This window comes from Brassica napus, chromosome C1 (genome assembly GCF_020379485.1).
Source record: "Brassica napus cultivar Da-Ae chromosome C1, Da-Ae, whole genome shotgun sequence".
In the NCBI taxonomy this organism is placed as follows: Eukaryota; Viridiplantae; Streptophyta; class Magnoliopsida; order Brassicales; family Brassicaceae; genus Brassica; species Brassica napus.
This window is the reverse complement of record NC_063444.1, coordinates 13,518,926-13,539,082: the sequence shown is the minus strand read 5'-3', so window position 1 is coordinate 13,539,082 and position 20,157 is coordinate 13,518,926. Positions and strand designations below refer to the sequence as shown.

At 38.1% G+C, this 20,157-nt stretch overlaps 1 long non-coding RNA gene and 1 other non-coding gene across 2 annotated transcripts; both read right to left on the bottom strand.

Moving 5' to 3' along the window:
* Positions 1-1,082: 1,082 nt before the first annotated feature.
* Positions 1,083-2,296, bottom strand: LOC125580143. The gene is made up of 3 exons (XR_007317887.1): positions 1,874-2,296; positions 1,632-1,713; positions 1,083-1,360 (listed from the first exon to the last, which is right to left on the bottom strand). It is a non-coding gene; the product is annotated as an uncharacterized LOC125580143 (long non-coding RNA).
* A 6,215-nt stretch (positions 2,297-8,511) lies between these two features.
* Positions 8,512-8,618, bottom strand: LOC125581067. The gene has a single exon (XR_007318778.1). It is a non-coding gene; the product is annotated as a small nucleolar RNA R71 (small nucleolar RNA).
* Positions 8,619-20,157: the final 11,539 nt, after the last annotated feature.

The window sequence follows — 20,157 nt, the reverse complement described above, 5'->3', positions numbered from 1 at the left end:
ATAGGACATGCAATTCAGAAAAAAAAGTTTATAAATAAAAGTATTGAAGCCCAAACTAAAACCCATGTTTACGATTCATTAGAGGCTTTTGTAATCCATGTAACTAGGGTTTCTAGATTCATATATACGTTGTTATGTGCTTTGATGAAGGGAAGTTGGCTGCCATTGTAGCAGCCTCTCCTTCACTTAATGAAATATCTATTTTACTTCTTGTGTTTTTGGTGACAAAACTAAAGTTTTTCCGTTTCTCTACTTTCATAATAAAGCTCAATGAGCTATTTTTCATTTCAATAAAGTTAGAATCTTTATTAGTTTATAAATGTTATCAAAAAGAACCATATATATGGAATGGAGGCTCCACACGTGGAGATGAAGTGGTTTTGAACTTTAATTACAAGAGATAAGGGTGGGGGAGAGAAAATGAGGTGTAAGAGAATCAAATATCAAATACAGGATGAGTTGGTAGAGATACCTTCACGTGACAACAATAAGTTTGTATAATGGATAGAGGATAGAGCCATAGAGGATGATCTATTTTGTTTTGTTTTTTGAAACACCTCATATAATTGAAGCTAATGACCAAGAAAATGGTCGACAAGACTGGTACACTAATGGATAGACCGATAGTGGATGATCTGTCTTGTATATTGTTGGGCAATATATCTGCAGTTAATGGCGAAAACAATATTTATAAAATTAAGTATATATGTTTATAAGGAATTTCAACGTGGAATAACCCGTTCATTTAACATGTCTTGCATACAGCGGGTTATATATGTTAAGTGGAACGGGTTCTTAGATAAAGCAAGCTGGGTTTATTAAAACGAGACAATTTTGTAAAACTATCCTCTTAAACTTCGGAATTGACCTCAGATATTTTACCCCAAAAAAAGGAATTACTATGCCGGGATGTCTTTAGAAAATACTTGTACTAACATAAACTCTGAGTTTTATTACTAATATCTTGAAGATCTTGAATTTTTAAGTACATTCTGATCCGTCTCAGACTCTTTCTCAAAAAAATTGTAGAAAAAGATGGTCTTTCTTTGTGACTGCGAAGTAGAACATTATTTCGTCAAAAATCCAAGATTAAAATGCCGAAATATGGTGATTCCAATAAATCTTTTTTTCAACAAAATATATTTTTTCTCGTAAATTCTTTAGAAATAGGGAAGCACACAATTTCTTTTCAAAATCAGCAAACACATAAATATACAAATTTACAGTACAAGTGCAAGGAAACAGTCTATGTATATGCATCGTTTTGGGTTTGAGAAGTTAAGGAAACAATTAGTTCATTAGGGTAAGCATGGAAGTGTATTCTTGAATCGGCGAAGTCAATTAAATCCAGTTATCTGACCTGCAACAGTAAAGCAAATCAACTTTACATATTAAACATATTCATCATCACTTTAATCTGATAAATACTGTCAAAGAGGATATTAAGTAGTTATAAGATCTATATTCTACTTGTATCAAAATTAGGACACGAATGTCTTTGGTATGTACGCTGACAAGATTGACACATAAAACATCACTAACAAACTTTGAAACATAAATTTTGGTACTAAATAAATGATGCTATCTAAATCAGAACCGTCTTGTATCACGTGTAAAACTTTCATTCATACCGTGTGCATTTATACTCCCCCTCTGAAGATACTTTATGTAATTCACCTCCTCGTTCAACTGATCTGACGTAGAACGCTTTCCCTACATACCGAAAAAGAGAAGTTAATTTTAGGATATTTGGAGCGTCACAGTTCTAGTAAATCTTTTAGACAAAACAACAGCTCAAAATATCCTAAAAGATTGTAACTTGTAGATCTGTAAGTGAAGAATCAAAAGATAGATACTTTTGAAAGAGACTGACCAGCTGGATGAACTCAATAGAGCGAAGACCGAGAAGACACGTAAAGAGAAGTCATTTCTTGTCTCCTTTGTTTCTCAACTTCTCTGTGCATTATCTTCTCCATATTTTCTTCACTACTAATTAACTCTGAACTCTTTACGACGCTTTCTTCTCTTCTCCTGAAAAACATTCATCTTAAACATGTAGTTTGTCTTTACGTTTAATAAAGATTCTTATTACATTAATGATGATGGTGATGATATATTGATTAATTTTTTTTTTATGATGATGATGATGAGTCAGCAGGATCTGATCATGTCTGATTTTTGTTCTCGGTGATGGTCTGAATCTCACTCAGTGATTTGTTGTAAAGCTGGAAAAAAAAAAACAATAAGTCGGAGTCGGAACAAAGAAAGTAAAATAAAGAAAGTGTGTTTATAGTATAAAATTTAGAAAAGGCTACGTTATTGTAGACGTATTGGACAAAGATTGAGAGACTAGGGTAAGCAATGACGTCTTTCTGCTCAATCTTTTACTTATTCTCTCTTTAATTAATGCCAATAAGTTCATTTCCACATTCCATTTCTAAGTTACGTATCTCAGTTTCATTTATTCTTTGTTATTTACCTATATATTTTGTTACGATCAATTATTTTCTTATTATATACCTAATCCCCTGGACTATATTTGCGAAGTGATTTTGCCACATGTCCTCTATACAATCAATTTCACAAAACAAATATGACAAGGCTATTGAAATTGATGATATGGCTTCCAGAAAAATATGACATGGATAATTTCATTTAATGTTGATTTATATTTTTGCCAAACTTATTAGAATATGGTAATAATTCATATATTACATTCAATATTGATATTTTTTTTGGTTATTTTTTTTTAATATAGTAATATCTCATACATCATCTATAAAATAAATATATTCATATATAACATTTCAAATTTCGAAATATTATTATTTTTGTATAATTATACAATTTATATTACTAAGGCTTTCAAAAATTTCTACAGTTTTTAGAAAATTTAAATATCTAATCATAAGATCATTAGTTTCTTATATATCTACAAATTTTATAAATATTGTTTAGGCTAAATTTTTGATAACTATATAATTTTATATTATTTTTATTAATTTTATACAAATTGATTTAATATATATCAAATTTATATTAAATATTAGTAAGAAAATAGTAAAATCTATAATATTTAATAAAATTTATTTTTAAATATAAGTTAGATTTAAAAAATTTCTAACGTATATAGTTACCTGTACACCTAGTTACCTATAGTCGACATAGCCCATATATATACATTTATATAATATAGGCTTGCATCTCTGAGGGCCCGAGGCCAGATGTTGAACCATATTCTCAAAATTATTTGAGTGTCTTTTTTTTTTTTGCTAAAAATTATATGAATGCCACTTTAAATTTTGAAGTAATATGAATGATTTCTTTTATTTTTATAAGATTATTTATATAGAACGTAAATGTTCAATTTGATACTGCTTCTATTTTTTTGTCTATGCTAAATAAAATGATATAGATCATTGTTACAAATATTTATCTTGTGTAATTATTTTCAGTTTTCACTCGGTAGTGGTTATGTATTCTGACATTTTTCCCATCTGAAAGTTTACTGAAGTATAAGACTGAAAGGTTTAATGGTATTTTGTGTTATATTACGTTAGTAAAATATTGATTATGTTGAATGATATTAACGCAAGAAAAAAATTCAAAAATTTGCGAATGCTATAAAGTTTTTTTTTGGGTTTTCGCATTTCGAAAAAAAACATGTTAAAACATAAACAATCAGCTGTAACATAAAGGATTTTTTTTTGTATAATATTTTACTCATAAACCGAAGCTTTATTATTGGGATTTTCTCAGTTGAATCTCTTTTTGTGAAATCTATTCTATTAAAACAAGATCATGATATATTGATAAATGTTGTGTCTAATTATTCATTTATTCTATTAATAATAACTAACTTCCTGTTTTTAATTTAAATGTTGTATAACCACTTCCTACCTTAATTTCATGTTATGCATGATGACCCATTACTCCCTAAAAAAACTGTCGACTACATACCTAAATGAGAAATATTGTGAACATGGAACAATTTTAAAATATATGCTTTTCCTATATGTGAAAAATCATATACGTATCAGGTGAGATTTATTTATAAATAAAATCAAACATGATTCAAAAACATTTATTTAACCAAACAAGTTTGTTTTGTTTTCAATATGTATAGTTTGAAAACTTAATTAAAAAACACTAAATTCGTAACTAACTATCAACCTTTAATAACTCGGAATTCATATAAATGTTATTTTCAATATTGTAATTTAATATCAAGAAAAACTATCTATAAATATATTTTCAATAATTTATACCCACAACACTCAGATATTGGTTTCATGTATAGTTATGCAAAATCATAAATTTAATATAATTATCAAAACATCTTACTAATAATTTTAAAAATATCTATTCTATTAAAACAGCAGTATGACCGGTTGATAAAGGTTGTGTCCAACTATTATTCCTTCTATTTAAAAGTTTTTTTATTATTCTCTTTATTATCTATTCTATTAAAATAGCAGTGTGACTTATTGATAAAAGTATGATCCAACTATTATTTCTTTTATCTTTATCATTATTTAAAATATTATTTATTATGCTTTATGCCATTAGACCTATATTTAAATTACCAATTGAAAAGAACTAAAAAGATGTAAAACAAAAAATATACCCGCCCTTTTTAAGGGCGGGTCGGAATCTAGTCAATACTATTAAATTAAGAACATGACCTATTGATATAAGTTAAATCCAACTATTTATTTCTTTTATTAAAATATAAAGCAAATTGTATGATTTTTTTGTCCACGCAAATTGTAACATAACTACCTTTTTTAATAAAATTATTTTGCAACTTCTACTTTAGTTCCAAATTTTTAGGAACCCACTTCCCCCAAACACAGATATTGAGCCACTTTTATAAGTATTGAATATTATTTCTTCATTTTAGTTAGTATCAAATGCTATGGTTTTATCTTTCTTTCTTTTTTTTGTAACAGCCATGGTTTTATCTATTATACTAAAAGGAATAGTCTAACATTTGTGTCAATTGTTATATCACTCCTGACTTTCAGATATATAATTGTTCTTTCCTTTCGGTTTGACTATTAACCTGCTAATCTATTCTATTAGGATTTACAATACAAAAATATAACTTACATCCCAGCCCAAAAAATTATGATTTATTCAATCAGAAATTAATTTATTCAATTTTTACATATTTTTTACAGACATTAAGTTTATCAATTAACAAATCACATGGTGTTAAAAAATAGGATTTAACTGAGTTTAATTAAACTTTTAATAGAAATAAATATTCATATAAATTCATTTAGTTTAACGGGTTTTAAATAGGTTATTCGATTAATTTTTTTATTAAATATAAAAATTAAAACAAAAAATATACCCGCCATTTTAGTTGTTGGTTAGTCTTGAATCTAGTTGTTGGTTAGTCTTGAATCAGGTTGCTTTTGCTACTCCAAATACAGTTACAGAAGCTTTGCTGCTTGAAATAAACCCCAACACTACTGACTTTGTTTCTTGAAGCTCAAACCTGTTGCACCAAACCGAACACTCAACACTTGCACTTAAAGAAAGCTATCCTAACCTATAAGAATTAGGGTGTCAAAACTTATTTTGCAACTTCTTTGGCCTTATCGTAGTTGAACCGAAGTTTTTCCAAAGTCTGGCATCGTGCTGAATCTTTTTGGAACCTATTAGATGAATTGATGTTGAACAGAAACGATCAGAGATCACGCTCTCGTAATAAGGAAGAAGGAGATGAACCCAAGATATGAAAATGAATATTATTTTTGTTAAAGAGTAAAGTTGATGTACAATCACTATATAAAGACTAATAATCTATCTGGTACAAACCACCGGTTATCACTAAACCAACAACTAATGTGTAAACCACACTCTTATCTCTAATACTCCCCCTCAAGATGTAAGGAACTTGCATCTTGGACTTGAAAACCATGTGAATTGGGGGATGTTAAATCCAGAAAATCATAAAGAATCACAAAGAACCTCTGGTGGTCTTGGCAAAGAACAGTATAGAAGATCAAGGATAGACCATAACCAACCAGAACGAACCACTATACACTGTCTACTAGAAACATAGTCTCGACTCAACCATTTTGTAACGACTTGATCACCAACAAGAATGAGCTTCTTCTTGCTCATCCACCATCTCTGTCTCAGCAGGAAATCACAAGGATCCAACGAACAATGCAGAACTTCACAATCGCATACATGACACAAGCAAAAGAATGATTGATTCCATGATATCTTGCATATTTCTATTGTTTTATCCATTCACCCATGTGCATTTTGATCATATAGATTAGGATTTAGCCGTGTTTAGGTTGCATTTTGCATACATGAGTCCTTATCAGGTATTGGAGTACCACATGGAGTTCTTGGAGACATTTGGGTGCAATTGGAGTTCAAAAGAAGTGTTTAAAGTGATCATTGGCCGAGCACCTTACCGGAGCGACCAGTCCGGATCGACACCATCATGTCGCTCTGATCTCCCTATCAGAGCGACCTTACCAGAGCGACAGGGAAGAGTCGCTCGCGTTTTGATCACCCGGAGACGCAGAACGAGTCCGGAGCGACCTCTCGCAGCGACACAGCGAGGTCGCTCCCGAAGCATGGAGCGACTTCACGGAGCGACAGGGAAGAGTCGCTCGCGTTTTGATCACCTGGAGACGCGAGAACGAGTCTGGAACGACCTCTCGCAGCGACACAGCGAGGTCGCTCCCGAAGCATGGAGCGACTTGTCGGAGTGACGAGCGGAGGTCGCTCGCGTTTTCATCACTCGGAGATGCGAGAACGAGTCCGGACCGACCTCTCACAGCGACACAGCGAGGTCGCTCCCGAAGCATGGACCGATGAGCGGAGGTCGTTGCGCGTCTTATTTCTGCTCGAAATTATGATTTCTCAAGGGCCTTTTGGTCATTTCATTATGCACGTTTTTATTTTCTAAACCTATGTTTTAATACTCTGTAAGCCACCAGGAGGCGTATCATCTTTGGTTCTGAAGAAAAACCACCAAAAACCTTTGGAAAGTCATCTCTTGAATCAATTGATCAGTTTTGTTATTGAAATTTTGTGTTCTTATATCTATTTTCTGTGTTTCTCTACATGATTAATCTGAAATCCAACATGGGTTTAAGAGGAATCATGGAGATTAGTGAGTAATCACCTTTTGAATTCATGGGTTAGGGAGATTAAGGGTGATTAGGTTAGAGCTAGGATGTTTTAGTGTAGATCATTCATATTTCCTTGCTAACAGAGTGAACATAATGCATCTTCTGAGTTGGCCACTCAGTTGTTGATCGTTAGGCATTTCTCACCCGAAAGGTGTTCGAGGAAATGCCCGAGACAACTCTTCTAAGCTTTTAGCATACTTTGCCAAAGACATTTGTTGTTAGAGGTGCTAAGATAGCCATTGGACTTGCTAGTTATGATTGCTTTCATATTATTCAACCAAAGACATTTGATGTTTGAATTGTGTTAGTAAATGAACATTCATCTAGACATAGAGTTTGTTTAGGATTGTGTCTAAGCTTAAGGTTGATAGTTTGATTGATCGTTTGCCATCCTTAGTTCGAAACTTGATCACCCGAGGTCTAATCCCTATATCCATGAGTTCTCTTTTCCCATAGTTAAGAAAGTATCATTTAGTTATTCCTTTTAGTTAGTTATAGTTTAAAAACCCTTTTAAAAACCATTGGCTGCACTTAGATTAAGTGATTACTTGCATTCTCGGTGCTTTGATATCTCTCAGAACTGGTTTGACAATCATTTATACTACAACATTTGTCTTAGGAGCCTTGAAAACTCCTAACATCAAATTGGCGCCGTTGCCAAATTTTGAGTAGATTTAAACATATAGATTTAGTCAATTGCTTGAGACTAAGTCATTTTTATTTTCTTTTGTTACTGACTCTTTTTCACCTCCCTTTAATCTACAGGTGTATGAACTTGCGGAGCAACGGTCCATCAAACCTAGTTCCACGAGCTGCAGACATCAGAGCTTTAGAGAGAGAGTGTGCTAGAAAGAAAAGAGAAGAAGAGCAACAAGCTCAACTGCAAAGACTGAACACTGATATGGGAGACGTTCATCAGCATGATGCAGGCGTCAATGGCGCTAATAACAATGCCCCGGCTAACCAACAGCGAGCAGCTCGACCCATTGGCACTTACGATCGCCCCAACATTCATGGTCATAGATTGGGAATCCGAGCACCCGCTGTGGCAGCCAACAACTTTGAGATCAAATCAGGACTCCTCAACGTGATCGAGAACAACAAGTATCATGGCTTGGCTCTAGAGGATCCATTTGATCACTTGGACAGGTTCGACAGCTACTGTGGGTTGTCAAAAACCAATGGTGTGTCCAAAGATGCCTTAAAGCTCAAGCTATTCCCCTTCTCTTTGGGGGATAAGGCACGTCAGTGGGAGAAGTCTCTACCCAGCGACTCCATCACCACTTGGGATGATTGCAAGAGAGCATTCTTGGAGAAGTTCTTCTCTACTTCAAAAACTACCAAGCTGAGAAATGAGATTTCCAGCTTCCAACAGAAGGGCTTGGAAGGATTCAGTGAAGCCTGGGAGAGATTCAAGGGCTACCAAGCTCAATGCCCACACCATGGTTTCTCTAAGGAGAGTTTGCTGAGCACATTCTACCGTGGTGCTCTTCCTAAGTACAGGGCCAGACTGGATACAGCTAGCAATGGTTCTTCTTGGGGAGAACTGAGGAGGATGCAGAGGAGCTGGTTGACAACATGGTTAAGAGTGATGCAGTCTACAGTGGAGACCACGACAGAGGTAGTAGAACAGATGATAAGCAGACGAGGAAGGAGTTGAAGGCTCTACAGGATAAGATAGACATCCTCATTGCTGACAAAGCTACCCAAGAGCAGCTGCACTTTGTTGGCAACCCAAGCCAAGAGACACCAGTTGTTGTCCATGAAGTTGAGGGTTTGGAAGGTCAGGAAGAGCTGTGTTTCATCAACAACAATGGTAGCTGGTACAAGAAAGAGCCCAACTTTCAGTACAACAACTACCAACAGAAATCCTATTCCAACAACCAACAGAGTGGTTATCAGCCTCGGAATAATCAGCAAGGCAGCTATCAACCTCAGCAAAACCCTCCTCCTGGTTTCAACAACAAGGGCAACCATTCTTCCCAACAGCAATCTAATCCCTCTACCTCAACTCCTCAAGTCAACAACACTGAAGCTCTACTGAAACAAATCCTGGAGTCTTAAACAAGAAGTGAGAAGCATGTTGGCTATGAGTTGAAGAACTTTCACTCAAAGATTGATGGGAGCTACAATGAGCTCAACAACAAGTTCAGAGCTTTGGAGAACCAGTTTGCTGCCATGAACACTCAACAATATCGCCAACAAGGTTCTCTACCTGGAAAATCTGAGCAAAACCCAAAGGAAACCATGAAAGCTATCACTCTCAGGAGTGGTAAGGAGTTACCTCAGAGAGCTCTCACCAAGGATGCTGAGAAACAAAGTGAGGGGGTTGCCATCAACATAGATGATGAAGTGGTGATTGTTGATGAGAAGATCAATGACGAGATCTTGGAGAAGATAGTGGAAGCCAAAGGAAAAGGAAAGGTTGGAGAAGAGAAGAAAACAGTTAAGGATGGTGAAGTTGTCACTCCTGCAAGTGAAAGTTCTTTTGTTCCTCCTGCCTATGAACCCAAGCTCCCATTCCCAGGTCGATTCAAGAGGCAGCTGCTAGAGAAGTACCAAGCTCTATTTGAAAAGCAAATGAGTGAAGTCCAGGTCACAATGCCCATTATTGATGCTTTCATGCTGATTCCTCAATACAGCAAGTTCCTGAAAGATGCTGTAGCTGCAAAGAAGAAAGAGATGGAGGGCATGGTGATTCTCACTCATGAGTGCAGTGCTATCATTCAGAGGCTTGTCATTCCAAAGAAGCTAGAAGATCCAGGATGCTTCACATTACCTTGTGCTCTTGGACCTATGGTATTTGATAGATGTCTCTGCGATTTGGGAGCCAGTGTCAGCTTGATGCCCCTATCTGTTGCTAAGAAGCTCGGCTGCACTCAGTACAAGAAGTGTAGACTTTCTCTGGTATTGGCTGATCGTTCAGTGAAGTACCCTGTGGGTATCTTAGAGGACCTCCCAGTGATGGTTGGAAATTATGAGATCCCTACAGACTTTGTGGTGCTTGAAATGGGTGAAGAAGCTCAAGACCCTTTAATCCTTGGAAGGCCTTTCTTAGCAACAGCAGAAGCTATTGTTAATGTGAAAGAAGACAAGATTGATCTCCATCTGGGTAAAGGGCACATTCTCCATTTTGACATCAAGGAGGTAATGAGGAGGCCAACATTGAAAAGATGGACGTCCTTGCTGATGAAATCCTTGAAGAGTTGTCACTAGAGGACCCTCTACAGCATGTTTTGACTGTAGAGAGAGAGGCTGAGGTGATTGAGAACCTGGAGAGTACTGCCTATGGGATGATGCTGGATTCACACCAGGGGTTTGTCAGTAAGGATCAGTATGAGGAGCTTCCACAGATGGCTCACCAAGAAGTCTCAGCCACTCAGCAAGATGACTGGAGTGAGCTTAAGGCACCTAAAGTGGAGCTTAAACCCCTCCCCCATGGTGTAAGGTATGCATTCCTTGGTCCTAATGAAACTTATCCTGTCATTGTGAGTAGTGAACTTACTGAAACTGAGCTATCTGAACTTTTGAAAACGCTTAAAAGATTTAGAAAGGCAATAGGTTACTCACTAGATGACATCAAGGGAATATCACCCTCTTTGTGCATGCATAGGATACATCTTGAGGATGAATCAATGACTTCTATCGAGCATCAAAGAAGGTTAAATCCTAACCTGAAGGATGTTGTAAAGAAAAAGATTCTTAAACTCTTAGATGCTGGTGTTATTTACCCTATCTCAGATTCTAAATGGGTATCACCTGTGCATGTTGTACCAAAGAAAGGTGGTATCACTGTGATTAAAAATGACAAGGATGAATTGATACCAACAAGAACCATCACAGGTCATAGAATGTGCATTGATTACCGAAAACTAAACTCCGCATCTAGAAAGGATCATTTCCCATTACCATTTATTGATCAGATGCTTGAGAGACTTGCAAATCACCCATTCTATTGCTTTCTTGATGGGTACTCAGGATTTTTCCAAATCCCCATACATCCCAATGATCAAGAGAAAACGACATTCACATGTCCCTATGGTACCTTTGCATATCGAAGGATGCCATTTGGTCTATGTAATGCTCCAGCCACCTTTCAAAGGTGCATGATGTCAATTTTCTCTGATCTGATTGAGGATGTTGTGGAGGTATTTATGGATGATTTCTCTGTCTACGGATCTTCGTTTTCTGCTTGTTTGTCAAACTTGTGCAGGGTCCTACAGAGATGTGAAGACACCAACCTTGTGCTGAATTGGGAGAAGTGTCACTTCATGGTCAAGGAAGGGATTGTGCTGGGACACAAGATTTCAGAGAAGGGGATTGAGGTGGATAAAGCCAAAATCGATGTTATGGTTGGTTTGCCCCCACCAAAGACAGTGAAAGACATCCGGAGTTTTCTTGGTCATGCTGGGTTCTACAGGAGGTTCATCAAGGACTTCTCCATGATCACTAGACCTTTGACCAGGCTGCTGTGCAAGGAAGCCACCTTCAGTTTTGATGTGGAATGTCTACAAGCTTTCAAGAAGCTGAAAGGTGAACTCATTAGTGCTCCAATTGTCCAGCCACCTGATTGGGATCTCCCTTTTGAGATCATGTGTGACGCTAGTGACTATGCTGTGGGAGCTGTTTTGGGGCAGAAGAAAGATGGCAAAACCCATGTGATCTACTATGCCAGCCAAACCCTCAATGATGCTCAGATGAGGTATGCCACAACAGAGAAAAGATGCTGGCAATTGTTTTTGCCTTTGAGAAGTTCAGGAGCTACTTGGTTGGGTCTAAAGTCATTGTCTACACAGATCATGCTGCCTTGAGACACTTTTGGCCAAGAAGGATGCAAAACCCAGGCTTTTGAGGTGGATCCTTTTGCTTCAAGAGTTTGATATGGAGATTAAGGACAAGCCAGGAGTTGAGAATGGTGTAGCTGATCATTTGTCCAGGTTGAGGGTAGAGTCTGGTATTCCTATTGACGAAGGACTTCCTGAGGAGCAGATCATGGCTATTGAAGCAGTGATAGCAGTTTGTGAGACTGGTAGGAAGCTGGAAGAAGTCAAGGCAACAGAAGAGAAGGAACCTTGGTATGCTGATTTGGTGAACTACCTAGCCACAGGAAGAGAACCTTTCAATCTTGTGGGCTATGCCAAGAAGAAGTTCTACAAGGATGTGAAGAGATACTACTGGGATGAACCCTATCTCTACATTCTCTGCAAGGATCAGCTTTATAGAAGAGTGGTTGCAAATGAGGAGATTGATGGGATCCTTACACAGTGTCATGGATCATCTTATGGAGGCCACTTTGCCACCTTCAAGACAGTTGCGAAAGTGTTACAAGCTGGATTCTGGTGGCCACATATGTTCAAGGATACACAAGACTTTGTTTCAAAGTGTGATTCTTGCCAAAGAAGAGGAAACATCACCAAGAGGAATGAGATGCCTCAGAATCCAATCCTTGAAGTTGAAGTGTTTGATGTGTGGGGTATTGACTTCATGGGACCATTTCCATCATCTTTTGGAAACAAATACATCCTTGTGGCTGTTGATTATGTCTCCAAATGGGTGGAAGCTATTGCAAGCCCCACCAATGATGCTAGAGTTGTAACCAAGATGTTCAAGAGCATCATCTTTCCAAGGTTTGGAGTCCCAAGAGTTGTGATCAGTGACGGAGGTTCCCACTTCATTAACAAACTGCTTGAGGGACTTCTCAAGAAGAATGGTGTGAAGCACAAGGTGGCAACTCCTTATCACCCCCAAACAAGTGGCCAAGTTGAGATTTCTAACAGGGAGATCAAGTCTATCTTGGAGAAGATTGTGGGGATCACAAGGAAGGATTGGTCCAATAAGCTTGATGATGCACTTTGGGCTTATAGGACAGCGTACAAGACACCACTGGGCACCACACCTTTCAACCTAGTGTATGGGAAAGCTTGCCATCTGCCAGTGGAGCTTGAGTACAAGGCACTATGGGCAATAAAGTTGCTGAACTTTGACATCAAGAGTGCCAAGGAGAAAAGGATTTTTCAGCTACATGAGCTTGATGAGATAAGAATGGATGCTTTTGAGAACTCGAGGATCTACAAGGAGAAGACTAAAACTTTCCATGACAAGAATATCCTGAAGAGAGAGTTTAAAGAAGGAGATCAAGTTCTTCTCTACAACTCTAGGCTGAAGCTATTTTCAGGAAAGCTTAAATCAAGGTGGTCAGGTCCTTTCAAAGTCAAAGAGGTTAGGCCATATGGAGCAATAGTTTTGTGGAGTACTGATGGAAGAGACTTCACAGTCAATGGGCAAAGGGTTAAGCTCTACATGGCTACTGCACCAGAGGAAGATGGGGTTTCAACTCCACTGTCTGACCCTACCCCGGCCTAATCCAAAAAGAGACAAAGTCAAGCTAGAGACTTAAAACAAGCTCACTTGGGAGGAAGTCCCATGCGTATCCTTGTATATATTGCATTGGTATTTTCATTTTCATCTTATTGCATAAAAAAAAAGAGAAAGAGAGAAGTCGTGTGCAGGTGCTTGATCGATGCAGGTTTGAGCAAAAATCGTGCGTGGGAGCGAGGTCTCAGAGCGAGACCTCGAAGTTGCTCCAGCTGGGAGCGACGTTACGGGAGCGACACCTCGAGGTCGCTCGGCTTAAAGACGTTCTGTGCTCCAAAAACACTCTCGGAGCGACCTCTCAGAGCGAGCACATGAAGTCGCTCCAGCTGGGAGCGACGTTACGGGAGCGACACCTCGAGGTCGCTCACGTTTTCGTCGTCACGGAGCTCAAAAACTGGCCTGGAGCGACGTCCTAGAGCGACACCTCGAAGTCGCTCCAGCTCCAGAGCGAGGTTTCGAGAGCGACACTCCAAGGCCACTCGCGTTTTCGTCGAATCACGACGCGAGAAAAGGACTCGGGAGCGACATCTCGCAGCGACACCCTCACGTCGCTCCCGAACCGGTCCAGGTAAGTTTTCTAACTCTAAACCCCGGTTTAATTCAAGTAAACCGATCCTAACCACCCTAGACCGAACCGGACGACCCTAAACCTACCCCGAACCCCCGCGACTCCATCTCTATCACTCTCTCCTCCTCTCACAAACTCTCAAACTCTCTCAAACTCACACACACCAAAAATCCCAAACCTTTCTCAATTCTCACCCAAATCAACTAGTTCTTGTTTCTAATCCAAGCTTTCGCCCCTGCAGCCTATTCCTCACCACCCATTCACCATTTCCTTTCATCCAAAGCAAGGTATTGAGTTTTTAAATTCAAATTCGTAAGTCCATGAACCCTAGGATTTGAAAATCGAAATTTGATCATTTTTTTGCTAGATTGTGGTGAAATAGACTAAGGAAAGCTTATCTATCAAGTTGAGTTGTCGAATAAATGGTGAAATTGAGTTTAATTTGCACTTTGGTGAAATTGAGTTTAATTTGGGGGTTTTCGAATTTAGTGCAAAATTAGGGTTCATGGATTTGGGGGTTTTCGAATTTGATCTTAATTGGGTGTGTTTGTGGGTGAACTAGATGCGTTAAGGTGTTACACGAGTGAGAATTGTTGCATTGTGTTGAACTTGAGTTTAAATTGATAATTCATTTGTTAAGTTCACTTTTGCAATTTTCACTTGCAAAGTCTTGCCCGTCTTTACTTCCATCTAGTTATCCCTTTTCAAGTTTTTAATTTTTCAGGTGAAAATGGTTAAGAAGACAAAGGGAAAGTTGGAAGCTGAGAGGCAAGAAGCTGAAAGACAAGAGTTTGCACTAAGAGGAAAAGCTTTACCCTACGAGCCAACTGGCTCAGGGACGCAGAGGACTGTTCGACGGCAGACTTTGGCTGCAAGAAAATCGAAAGAACAGGAGAAGAGGGCAGGGAAAAGTGTAGCAGTTCCCAACCATGAGGAAAGTGAAACTGAGAGTTCTGATGAGCATTCACCTACGAAGAAAGCCAAGATGTCCAAAGGCAAAGGGGTTGCGGTTGATCGAGATAGGGCGAAAACTCCATCTGTGGAGGAACTGTATGATCACTTGAAGAATGAGGTCACTTAGACTCCAACCAGGTTCGCCGACCTTGATCTGTTGAAGGAGTTGGGTCTTGAATCTGATATTGAGGAGATGCTAGGACATTTGAAGATGCCAAAACTCCTCACCATGGCATATCCTTTCTACAAGGATGTCACTTGTCAGTTCTTATCTTCTCTTGCGGTCACTTACCACGACACAGCGCATGTAAGGCAAGGATGGGGCAAAATCAGCTTCAAGGTCAATGGACGAGAATACAACATGAACTTCAAGGACATTGGGAGAGTCATGGGGGTTCCAGGACCTAGAAGACCACTCCCTACCCAAGTGTGAGAACCTTCCCAAGGAGTTTTGGAAGTTGATCACTGGAAACAAACACACTACCGGGGCTGACAAGAACTCACACATCCGACACCCGTCCGTACGTTACCTCCACAGGATGCTCGTCCATGCATTCTACCCACAAAAGAAATCTGGTATGGTTACTGAGGAAGACATTGTTGTGGTCACGAAATCCATGGTTCGACCAGAGTCTCACCAAACCGTCCAAACCGGCCATGTAGGAGGTACCAGCGACCGAGGTTCAGTCCAAGGCGTATATCTCTACAACCAGAAGGACTTTCAACATGAAACCAATTTTATTGGATTCTACACTCAAGAAGGAGTCCAGGCCAATTGGAATTGGGCCAATATATTCACGAAGAAAGAAGTTATGAATTTTACAATTCAGAGGTTTCTCAACCCGCCCATCTGCGAGTACCCGACTTTAGAAGAAGATTCAAGCTCAATTAAGGAGTGGCCTGAAGCAAAGCCCATCATAAGAGTCAAGAGGAGTTTATCAGCTTTCCATAAAGCTCAATATCAGGAGAAATGGCCACGGAAATTAGGAGTTATGATCAATTCCCCAGAACCGGCCAAACCGACGTCATCTATGGAAAGTCTCCAACCAATTCAACTTGGTTCGACCCAGAGCTATTTATGGGAACCAGGAGATCATCTTAACCAATCAGGAGGTATTCCAGAAGTCCTTTGCTGCACCAGAACCCAGGAGATCAGTTGGTTCAATGGAGAATCACTTAAACCCAACCGGAGCTATTTATGGAAAGATTGTCCAATCTTTCGGTTTGATCATTTCCAAGCAATTCCAATCCAACCAGGAGAACCAGACGACGTCCAGACAAAACCAAGACATCCAGGAGACATTATACACGAGCAAGAAGAGTTCTACAACTTCATCCCATGCACCAGCCCACATAGGAATAAGAAGATCCCCATTATCACCAAACTGGCTTATTTGGAGTCTCAAGCATTAAAACTCCAACAGCTCTTTTTCCTTCAGTCTATGCATGACATCAGCACCTTCCAGACCATTAAGAAGATTCCCAGGAAGCTCACTTACCCCCTCAAACCGTCCAGATACAAGGAGGACACCATCTACATTCATTTGGCCAAGATTCTCATCATTAAGCCTCCAACGGCTAGTTTTCAAGGAGCCATCAATTCCTTTGCTTCGAAGTTTATTATTTCGATTTTAATTCTTTCCTTATGTCATTTTATGACTGTTAGAGAGTCCTTGGTCGAGCCTATAAAGCTCTAGTCTTTGTTTCATTGTAAATCACCCCATTTTGAAAGTAATAAGAATTATTCAGTTTTCTAGTTTTCTTAAAACTATTGTTCTAAGTCTTTTAAGCTTGTGTGAAGCAACTCCAAAGCACCTTGACTTATCAAGGCTCCTTTCCATAGAGTCTTGTGGCGTCCTCAACCCCCCATCCTTCCATTCCAATTCGTTTGCCAAGCTTGAGAGTGATACACATCCAGCAAGCAAAGCACCATCTCAATCCACTTCAATCATCAACTGATTAGGCTGAGAGTGTCACACGACCAGCAGCCTAATTCCATCCTATCTATCTTTATTTATCTTGTTTTATCATATTAGAAATCATATCTCATTTGTTTTGCATTTGTTTTCAGGATCATAACTTGCATTCCATCATATCGCCCATCCGATCATATCTTTGGTCGATCCATCAAGCATCCCTGATTTCCAGCCTGCAACATTTGGTATCAGAGCTGAAGCTCATGAATCAGGTCACTCTATCCTTGCATCATTCATATTTGTTTGTATTTGTTTTCATCATAAACCGAAAAGCCATAAAAACAGTTTTTGCATTGTTATTGTTCTTAAGAAAAGAAAAACAAAAGAGAAAAAGTTTCTTGCATTTGATTCACGAAAATTTTAAAAAGAAATATCATATTGTGTTTACATTCATTCCCCAGCTCCACTTTCCATTTTTAGATTTTATGCATTCATTTAAAAAAAAAAATCAACATTCCATATTTGTTTCTTCTTTGAATCTTGCATAAAAATAAAAATAAAAAGGCATAGCATTTTTTTAATTTCGTGCATACCATAGTTGTTTCATAAGTCTCTTATGTTCATTAAAAAAAAAAAATCATTCAGCTTAGTTTATATCATTTTGGTCCAAGCATACATTTTAGTTTCCATTTCCGGTTTTGTTTTTGCATTTCATCCTATGAAAATTCAAAAAAAAAAATATCCTTGTTAGTTTGTTTCCATATTTTTCTCTCCATTTATTGTTCATAGCATCTCATACTGATTTATTTCGTGCTTGCATCAGAAAAGAAAAGAAAAATATTTAAAACCATAGTTTAGATCATTTGCATATTGTTGGTTTAATTGTTTCATCTTAAGAGAAAAATTCAAAAAAAAAATTCATTGTTAGTTTGCTTTTCATATTTTCTTTCCATTTGTGTTTCTTATCATATCATATAGTTTCATTTCGAATTTACATTCAGAAATCAAAAAGAAAAATCATTTATTGCATAGTTACTTCATATCGGTTCATATTTGCATATTTTCTCGGTTTAGTTAAATTGCATCATTGCATTTGTCTTATTTTGGTTCTACCAAAACTTCCCATACTTTCACTTGCTCTTTGAGATTGTTTTCAGGAAGCAATGAAAGAGGAGGGACACGGCCAAAACCTAAGGGCCACATTGAGCCAACAGTCCGCAGCTCTACAAAAGCTCCAAATTAAGATTGCTCAACTGGAGAAAAGAAATCAGGCACAAGGCCAACGACCCCAGCAAGGAAAAAGAAGATGTGGAGATGTACCAGGGGCTGTATATGTCGAGCCCAAGCAACCAGATCCTTCAAGGATCAATCAAACTCCAACTTCTAAAACCCACAACAATCATGTTGTTAATTCTCGGTTTGATTATAACTCTTTTGCTGATAAAATTGAACTCTTTAAATTTTCAGGAAAAAGAGGTTATCTTAGATGGGAGAGGAACCTTGATGAATGGTTTCACTTCAACAACATCCTGAGGAAAGAAAGGCTAGCTTATGCTATTGATCAACTTAGAGAAGAAGCCTTTAAATGGTAGGTACAAGAAGAAGATGATAGGTGGTTTTACAATGAGCCAACTATCAAAACGTGGAGAGCTCTTAAGGAAGTCATGAGGGATAGATTTGCACCAGATTTTACAAGTTCTGAAATCCAAGAACTATATCCAAGGAGGTATCCAATTCATGGTCCCAAAGAAGCAAGAAGATTAGTGGCACAAGAGGGTCAAAGAGTCTTGTCTCAACAAGATAACTTTCAGCCAAACCAGGGGCATGCCATTGTCCATTGCTTAGACCAGAAGAGTGACATCCCAAAGGTCAGGAAGATGAGTACAAGTGTCGGCCAAAACACTTTGATCAGGTCCAAAGACAAACCAGAGCAAGCTATTGTCTAAATAAAGGCTAAGGTAAGTCCTATACTTGATAAATCTTTTCATAAATCATCTACCACTTGTATGATGCACTTGTCTTTGTCCAAGAGTGTTATTACAGGTCTAAAGGAGCCTAGGTACATAGAAGAAGAGACGCCAGGCACAAGCCTTCCCACAGACCAGAAGGAAGCTCAAAGCACAAAACAATCAAAGTTGCTTAATAAACCAAAACCAGTGATCATAGTATCAAACCAAGGTAAGTGTCAAACAACACCTTTAGATACTGGTTTAAACATTTGTATTCTTGGTACAGGAATACCAGATGAGAGCCACATTCTTACCGAACCATAACATGAACTCAATCAAAATCCACACCACAAGTGGAAACCGAAAACTGAACAAAAGATTGTTCAAGTGCCAAAACCTGAGGTAAATTTCACTCTAGATCATCATGATATTATTAATTCCATGACAAGATTAATGCACTTGTCTTGTCCAAGGAAAAGTGAAATTATTACAGGAAGCCAAGGTGAGTACAAGGCAAAGAAAGAACAAGAAATTCTTGCTGCCACAACTGATTTAAGGGTTAATTGTTCTATGTTTATGTCATTTTATAAATCCCTTTATTTTGGTATAATATATTTGTCTTTGCCAAGATGTTTTGATCCAGGTATAAGTCAAGAAGAACATAAAAACCGAGCTGAGCTATCACAAAAAGATGGTCATACCAACCAAGTTAAACAGTTGCAAGAAAGGCGGCCATCTAACCAAATCTGCCCAAAGAAGAATATCATTCTTCATCATGCTGATGCACCCAAGGTAAATCCGGCCATAACACATTCTGTTCATAAAACTCCAGTATCAGATACAATTCACTTGTTATTTGTCCAGAATGTTGAAAAAATTTCAGGTTGCAAAGAAGAAAGCTTCAAAGAAATCCCACCGGATAATCTTTTGTTGCTAGGAGAATCAACTCCAAAGATGATCAGAAACGTGGCCACCAAAAATTTGAAGGACCATCCACTCCAGAAGATAAGAAATGACCATGTCCAGAGCAGAAGCGTGATCCATTCCTATTTTCTCAAAGGAGAACCACCTGATACAAATTCCATTCCCAAACCGAAACAGTTCCAAGGTAAGGTTTTAGAATCTCAAAAGAGGTAAGTTTCGAGGTCGAAACCTTGTCAAGAGGGAGGGGATGTTGTGGTCACGAAATCCATGGTTCGACCAGAGTCTCACCAAACCGTCCAAAC